General features: G+C 36.2%; 1 non-coding gene across 1 annotated transcript; it reads left to right on the top strand.

Moving 5' to 3' along the window:
- Positions 1-7,374: 7,374 nt before the first annotated feature.
- On the top strand, positions 7,375-7,478 carry LOC118710820. The gene has a single exon (XR_004985548.1). It is a non-coding gene; the product is annotated as a small nucleolar RNA U13 (small nucleolar RNA).
- The last annotated feature ends 860 nt before the right edge of the window (positions 7,479-8,338 follow it).

The following is an 8,338-nucleotide window of genomic DNA, read 5'->3' on the forward strand; positions in this document are numbered from 1 at the left end:
GCCTCAAATTTGATGCAAATTGCTTCTGTGGCACAGCATCAAGCAGTTTACCTCCTGCTTTTTCATACACCCAGACTCTAACCAGAAAGCAATCACAGCTCTTTGGAGAATATTTGAAAAGTCAAAATTAAAAATAATTATGGATTAAAAATGCAGTGGAGTCTTTAGTCTGCCTCAGATACTAGCAACAACATCTAAGTTGAAAGGATTCAAAGGCTGAGGAAATTAAGTTTATTTATAACTAAATGCAATTTGGACTGGTTCACAGATCTCTGAATATTGAAGATTAACAGACCCCTAATTAAAAATGTTTTACTGGTGTGATGAGCTGTGCTTTCTTTCTTGAAACAAAGACACAAGAATACTATAAAGTGTTTTCTCTGCTACTGCCTTTTTTCTTTCTCACTTTGCCAAGCTCCTTTTTTCATGTAGGTTCTGCAAGTGTCAAATCTCTTTTGTACCAATATGTTGCCCTCCTACCTACCAGAATTCTTTCTGTGAAAAGACAGTTTTCATGATTGTAATTAAATTTTTAAGTTCTTAATAATAAACATAGCAGTGCTTTTAACTCAATCTATAGCAATTCTACCTACTCTGTTTTCTAATCTCTATCAATAACTGAATTTGCCTTTATACCAGTGAGTTTTTTATTTGTTTTGCTGGCAAACAAATATTTTCAGGAGAAATGTGGAGAAGAGATGCTTATCTCTAAGGAAACTAGTAACAGCTACCTGAAAGTATTTTATTCTTGTTGTTGTTGTCCTTTGAGTTTTTGGTGGTTGATGAAAAAGATATTCTAAATGCCAAATAAGCAGTCGTTAGCTACAAAAACATTGGAGTCACCCAAATATGGATTCAAACCCTAGTTCTACTGTGTACACTTACAGTTAAATACTTATTTTCTTTGAGTCTTAGCATCAATAGTTCAAAAGGGCAATATCTACATTGTAGAAGTATAATAAAAGTTTGAAAAAGCAGTACAATTAATTGTTTTCATGCCATAGAAATGCAAGAAAATATGGTATACAACAAATAAATTATCATTCCTCATCTCTCTCAATAAAGCTGTAAACACATTAGGAAGCTCACATTATACTCTTCTCAATGAACAGAAATAATCCCCATCCAATCAATTGTTTGCCATAATAATACAAAGGATCTTCTGGGCAGGCCATACACTTGAGTCCTGAAGAGTGACATAAAATCTTAGACTTTTATCCAACAAATCAAGGGTGAAAGAAGAAGAGCCCAGTGATACTGAGCATTTAAAATTGAATTAAAGGGTGAATGGGCAGAGATTAATCAGGGATCTTATATGCATATATGCATAGCCCATGGACACAGCCAATAATGTGGTGAAGGTTTGGGAAGGGCAGGTGTAAGGTGGAGGGAAAAGTAACAAAGGGGACATCTGTAATACTTTCAAAATTTTAGAAAATAAAATTTTATTGAATAAGGAAAAAAAACAAAACAGAAGTTTAAATATTTGGCAAGATGGTAACACGACAAATCCTGCCTCCCCCTACACTGACCACATTCTGTTAAATATTACCTCTAGTTTGTAAATTATGTAAATTGATGTTAAAGGAAGAAATGTAAAAAGTCACCCAAAGAAAACGGTCTGAGATAGTAAACACAGCCTATCTTCTTTTCTTTTTTATTGTTTAAAGTAGGGGTGTCAAACTCAATCAGAGAAGGGGCCAAAATCTAAAATCCAGCCTAAATTGAGGGCCGAATGGTTTACTGAACAGGCATAAACTGTCATTGTGATGGAAACGCAGCGGAGTGCAGTGATGACAGCGCAGTTCGGGCCACATTGCAAGGCCTGGCGGGACGGATTTGGCCCGCGGGCCTTGTGTTTGACACATGTGGTTTAAAGCATTACATGTCTTCTTTTTTCCCTGATTGACCCTCTCCCCCCTCCCTGCCACTCCCACCAAGGGCCAGTCCCCACAGCCCCAGGGTGAGTGTCCATTTGTTATGCTAATATGCATGCATACAAGACCTTTGGTTGATCTCCAACTACTCCCCCAACCCCATCTTCCCCTGCCTTTTTTCTGAGGTTGGACAATCTTTTCAGTGTTACCTTGTCTCTGGATTATTTTTGTTCATCAGTTTATGTTGACCATTATATCTCACATATGATTGAGATCAAGTGCTATTTATCTTTCCCCAACTGGCTTATTTCACTTAGCGTAACTCTCTCCAGTTCCAGCCAAAAAAATAGCCTATTTTCTCCGTCATTTTCAAGTGAATACAACCTAATGAAAGTTACATACAGGATTGTTTTAACAGCTTTGAAAACCCTCGCCTGAAATCTAGTGGAGGAAGGTGTTGGTCTGCTCCCTCTGGTTCTACCCTTTAAGGTTCTGAGTGAACTTTTTCAGAGTTTTCCCTTTTTCAACCTCTTGTTTCAGATTTTTCCCAGTGTATGTCCTTGATCTCTCTGGTTTGACTAGGTATGTTTGGTTCTATTCTCTTAGTTTTTTGCTCCTCTCCCATTATAAATACCTTTCTCTATGCAGCTCCTAGGAAACAAGTAAGTTATCATGTTCTTTATTCTCAAATATCTATCTCATCACACCCATCTTTTCCATATTATTAGGAAGAAGCTGAAACCCAAACATGTAAAATGACTTCAGCAGAAGTAGCAGGAGGAAGCATGCATGTGTTTAAAATGAATCTCAGGGCTCCTGCATCTAGCACAGTGATTTTCCACAGGTGTGCCACAAGAAATTTTAAAACATGCAATACCTGACTATTTAGTCAGGGACACTGACTTCTTTCCACTTAGATTGTCAAATAAACAAAATGACAACAGCTAAGACAACAATAGCCCTCTGATATAAATTTCCTGCCTTGAACTATATATATTTGTCATATAACACACTTGCAACTTATTGGTCATACCACATAAGGTTATATCTGGTTAATCCTTGATAACAGAAATCCTTATATATATGTATAGGAACCTGATATTTTAAAACGTCACTTTAGAGCTAAATAATAATGTAATTATAATTTTTTGTAAATCAATCAAAAGTAGCCCAAACCAGTTTGGCTCAGTGGATAGAACATCAGTCTGCAGACTGAAAGGTCCAAGGTTTGATTATGGTCAAGGGCATGTACACTGTTGCGGGCACATCCCTGGTAGGGGTGTGCAGGAGGCAGCTGGTTGATGTTTCTCTCTCATAGATGTTTCTAGTTCTCTATCCCTCTCCCTTCCTCTCTGTAAAAATCATAAAATATATATATTTTTAAAAATCAATCAAAAGTATACCTATTTTTGTCAGATTAGCCAAAATATAATATGTTTTTTGGTGTGCCACAGAATTTTAGTAATTAGTTGATGTGTGCCACAAGATGGAAAAGGTTGAAAATCTAGCATGTAAAGGGCATGTAGCCCTCTACAGTTCATAATAGTATTGTCACATGTATAGTTATTTCTAACTTTTGGAGCAACCCATCAAGGAAGGCTTATTTTTCTCCATTTTTCCTCTAAAACATTGGTTGAAGACTCTTGGCCAAGCTTACATTATAGTAGTTGGAGTGTCTGGATGTCAATCTAAAAACTTCTGACTCCAAAGGCCAAAACTACCTGCTCGCTCTCTCTCTCTCTCTCTCTCTCTCTTTCTCTCTCTCTCTCTCTCTCTCTCTCTCTCTCTCTCTCTCTCTCTCTCTCATAGTCACATGACCAAGATTAATTCCTCCTTAATGTTCTTTCAGGGACCCTATCTCCCTACATAAATCTTTATTGATGCCTTACCATGGAATCTAAATTCTCCATCCACATCACTTATTTTCTTGCACAAAAGCACAGAAGGACTTGTGATATAAAAGTGACAGCAAAAGTGATAATATATCAAGATAACTTCAGATCATCTTCAATCATTATCAACCAAGTTTGACTGAATTCATTAAGAAAAACCAGAAGGATTATAAGTTTTATAGATAGTCAATATGAAAAAGAATGTTTTCAGGAAAGTAAGTTGCAAGTCAGGCATGCTAAGGTCTAGTTCCTTGAGGAAAGCAGCTGTAGAGGGGATAATTACCAAATCATTCATGATTAATGTTGGTGTCAACTAGGAGGAATGGTGTTTCTGTAAGGATGACACTGAGGTTTGCTTGGATGTCACTCCTTGGTTTTAGACTGATCCTCTGACCTTTCCAAAGATACTAAGACACTTTCATAAATTTCTTTCTGACTTAAACCAATAGCAGCAGACACTGCTAGATGCCTACTGGTCACTCAATTCTTTTTACTTATTAGGAAAATATTTAGGGCTCTTTGAGTGGCAATGTGTCAATTTAAAATCCTACACATTCCATCCTTACAGCTGTGGTTAAGATTTAAGTAGAAGTCTCTTACAGACTTGTGGCAATTATTTGTCTTCCAAATATAGGTATTGTCCTTCATTTGTACTCCTTTCTTCTTCCTGCCTGAAAATTAGATGGAAGCCTGTAACCTAGGTAGCTTTTCTGAGATAATGAGAAAACCAAGAGACTAAAACTACAGACTAAGGACAGTGGAACAGACAGTAGGGGCCCTAAAATGTTAATGTTTTAAAGCTCTTGTATTATCACTATTCACTTATCTACCGGATTTTATTTATCTATGTAACATAAACTTTTATTTGGTAAACCACCAGAGTCAAACTTTTCATCATTAGAGGTGACACACTATCCAAAAAGATACTTCCTTTTCTCCAATTAAAGAATCTTTACATTCTACATGTATAAATTGAAAAATACAAATGGATATGATTTATTAACATTAGACTCTGTTCTGCCACTATGTGACCTAGGACAACTGATTTTAATTTTTAGGATATTAGCATCCAAAGAAGTGGTCTACTTAAGTAATATTTAACTGAATATCTTCTTTTTAAAGTTTAGAATTCCATGAAATGTCCAAAATTAATTGAAAAATATGCATTTTTTTCATTTGTGACTGCTCCGTAAATTGAATCAGTTATGGCTGAGAGAAGAGACTAAAAATGTTTTAGAGAGATTACCAAGGATTGGATTTCATGTAAACTGGAAGAATTTGAGGTAGAACCTCATACACTCAGCAGGCAGCCAAGTGTAACATGCATCTAATTATAGATAACAACATACAGAAATATTATTTTTACATGATCTAGAGAAAAAATAGAACAGAGTTCTTGAGGGTAATAAGATTCCTGAAGGAATAATTGTACAAAGGAAAGAGGCAGAATGTCAGGAACTGCTCTTTCATGTGAAAAGAAAGTTGGCCAAGTGCCATATTGGTCACATAGGGTAGAGGATGCTGACACCTACTTCAAACATGCATCAGTTATTGGGGAAATATTTATTGATGACACACTACATGAAATCACTGTGGGAAATACAATGAAGTGTCAAAACAAATAGCATCATGTTCAGGTTGCTTTCAGTCCACCAAAAACAATTTCATAAAACAACAACAAAACCCATCACCAAAAAAACAAACAAAAATACCATAAAATGGCATTTAATGGTATAAGGGGTGAAAAGCAGGTAAAAGCAGGTAACCTACATGTGGTTTGCCTAAGTCTAGAATAATCCTGAGTTAATTCTTTTGTTCTGGCTTAATTACTGACATTGTTCCCTTCCATACTCAAAACTGCCCCACAATGGTTGTATAGACTTAAAATTGAAACTTAATTTCATATATTTATCAACTCAAAGTGTTGATTTTTATCCCCATTGCCATTACTATAATATAAAACACTTAAGGCTCTAAATTTACCTTTATGCTCTTCAATTCTCCAACTTGCTTTCCCCCCCCATTCTATCTAGTCATTAGTAACACAAAAAGTATGTAAACATAATCTGAAATAGTATTATCAAAAATAGTTAAATAAATGCTTTGCTATAGCACCATTAGAACATATATTAAGACTAAAGAGAGTCTTTTTTTTTTATATATATTTTATTGATTTTTTTACAGAGAGGAGGAGAGAGGGATAGAGAGCTAGAAACGTCGATGAGAGAGAAACATCGACCAGCCGCCTCCTGCACACCCCCTACCGGGGATGTGCCCGCAACCAATGTACATGCCCTTGACCGGAATCGAACCTGGGACCTTTCAGTCCGCAGACCAAGGCTCTACCACTGAGCCAAACCGGTGTTGGCTAAAGACAGAGTCAACCGGTGTTGGCTAAAGACAGAGTCTTAATATATCGATATGTTCTAATGGTGCTATAGCAAAGCATTTATATAACTATTTTTTATTATACTATATGAGTAAGTGCAAAGGACAAAATGAACCTGTAGATCAGATGTGAGAATTATTAATAGACTGGAGATGTGGATATTAAGAGCATCCTCTTTGCCTAAGGAAAGATGCTATCAATGTGCTCTCTGATTTTAAAAGAAAAAATTTTGCTCCCATTATAAATGCCATTTACTAAATGAATTTGTAATCTTCCACATTAGGTTATTAGTGATAACATTAGTTCTTTTGGCAGGAGCTAACATCCAATAGTCACTAAACAGGTGATAATGATTTAAACACACACACATACACACACACACACACACACACACACACACACACAATGTTACAGTCATATGTGTGCTGATCCTTAAAGAATAGCACACAGTGGGAGGTAACTGACTGATCTATGGTCACCTGCTCATTCTTCTACACAGGGAACATTGTTTTGGGACACTCATGAACTTGTTGATTGCTTTTAGTGCTTTCCTTTACTGATTCTATTAAGAAAAGAGTAAAAATTTTTCATATCCTTGGCACTAACTAGAAAAATTATCTTTTCTTGTTAGAATGGGAAGTGCTGTAATTAAAAGCACAGAGGTTTTACTCCTTCCCAGTAATTTGACTTAGCATAAATCCCCTATAGTAAAACCATTTATCTATGGTTTGTTGAGACATAATTATAACAGACTTTAAAAAGCAGTTTTGGTTAATAATGCAGCACCATAAATTAAGCAGGATTAATCTATCCCATTATTCTGTACTTCAAAAGAAATGGGAAGGAGCAAGGAGATTTTACAATTTTCCACTGAAACAAGCAATCCTGCTTTAAACAGTATTACCCTAAGTGAACTAAAGAGATTTACAAATCACTTATTAATGCTGAAAAAATGTTTACAGGTTTAGACAAAACTTATTAAAAGGTTACAAAAAAGTGCAATGGTGTAGATTTAATAAAAGATTAACTGGGAGTAGAACTTTGATTGAAAGTAAAGCCTGCTTTAAAACGAACCATAAAATAAGACCTTTTTTCTCCATCTATTCTTGAGTCTCTTATCTCTCAGTACTTAGAAAAATTATTCCCAATGATATCATCTAAAAGTGCTAGACAGTTTTTACCCTTATATTTCTGATACCTCAATTATGAGGTTCAGATCCTTTTGTAGTTTATATATGTGATTATTGGGTGTTTACACTCTTGTGTAAGATGTGCCTCCCTCAAATTTTGTTATGACATCAGCACATTACCTATATGACATTTAAAAAAAAAAAAAGGTTCATCCTCTTCTTTGCCAAACCAAGCCTTTTCATCATTTAGGACCATTTCAGTTTTCACATGGTTAACAGGAATTTAAGCAATGTCTGTATATGATATGTTCCTGGCATATGGAATCCAACATAACTCACCTTCACTATGAGGAAGGACTCATAAAACCTTACAAGGATTCTCTATCACTGGGATATTTTCCATCTTTCAAATCTCAACCTTCCAATTCCCACTTTCTGACTATAGCTTTCTCTTATTTTACATCCCCGATGGCTAAGCTCCAAATACAAAAATGAGTCAATGATGTTTAATGTCTCTTTTTCTTTTTTGTTTGTTTTATTTTTCATTTCTTTATTGATTAAGATGTTATATATGTGTCCTTATTCCCCCATTGTCCTTCCCACCCCACCCCCCATTCATGCCCTCACCCCCCTGTTGTCTGTGTCCATTGGTTAGACTTATATGCATGTATACAAGTCCTTTGGTTGATCTCTCCCCTTTACCCCCACCCTCCCTTATCTTCCCTCTGAGGTTTGATGTTCTGATCAAAGCTCCATCCTAAGACTTAGCCAACTAATGTGTCAGCTTCTGCAACTGTGCACTCTGGCCTCAACTAAATAATTCCAATAAAGCTTAAACTTCCTTTCACTGATCTCTAGGCTGCTCTTTTTAACATCCTAGATTCTTTTAGTATCTATACTAGAGGATCGGTCCACAAATCTGTGCACCAGTGGGGTCCCTCAGCTTGGCCTGTGGGCTGGGGCCAAAACCAACTCTCCAACATCCCCTAAGGTGTCCTAGATTGTGAAAGGATGCAGGCCAGGCCAAGGGACCCCACTGGTGCACAATGG

The sequence above is a fragment of the Pipistrellus kuhlii genome, unplaced genomic scaffold (genome assembly GCF_014108245.1).
Source record: "Pipistrellus kuhlii isolate mPipKuh1 unplaced genomic scaffold, mPipKuh1.p scaffold_m20_p_1, whole genome shotgun sequence".
Taxonomy (NCBI): Eukaryota; Metazoa; Chordata; class Mammalia; order Chiroptera; family Vespertilionidae; genus Pipistrellus; species Pipistrellus kuhlii.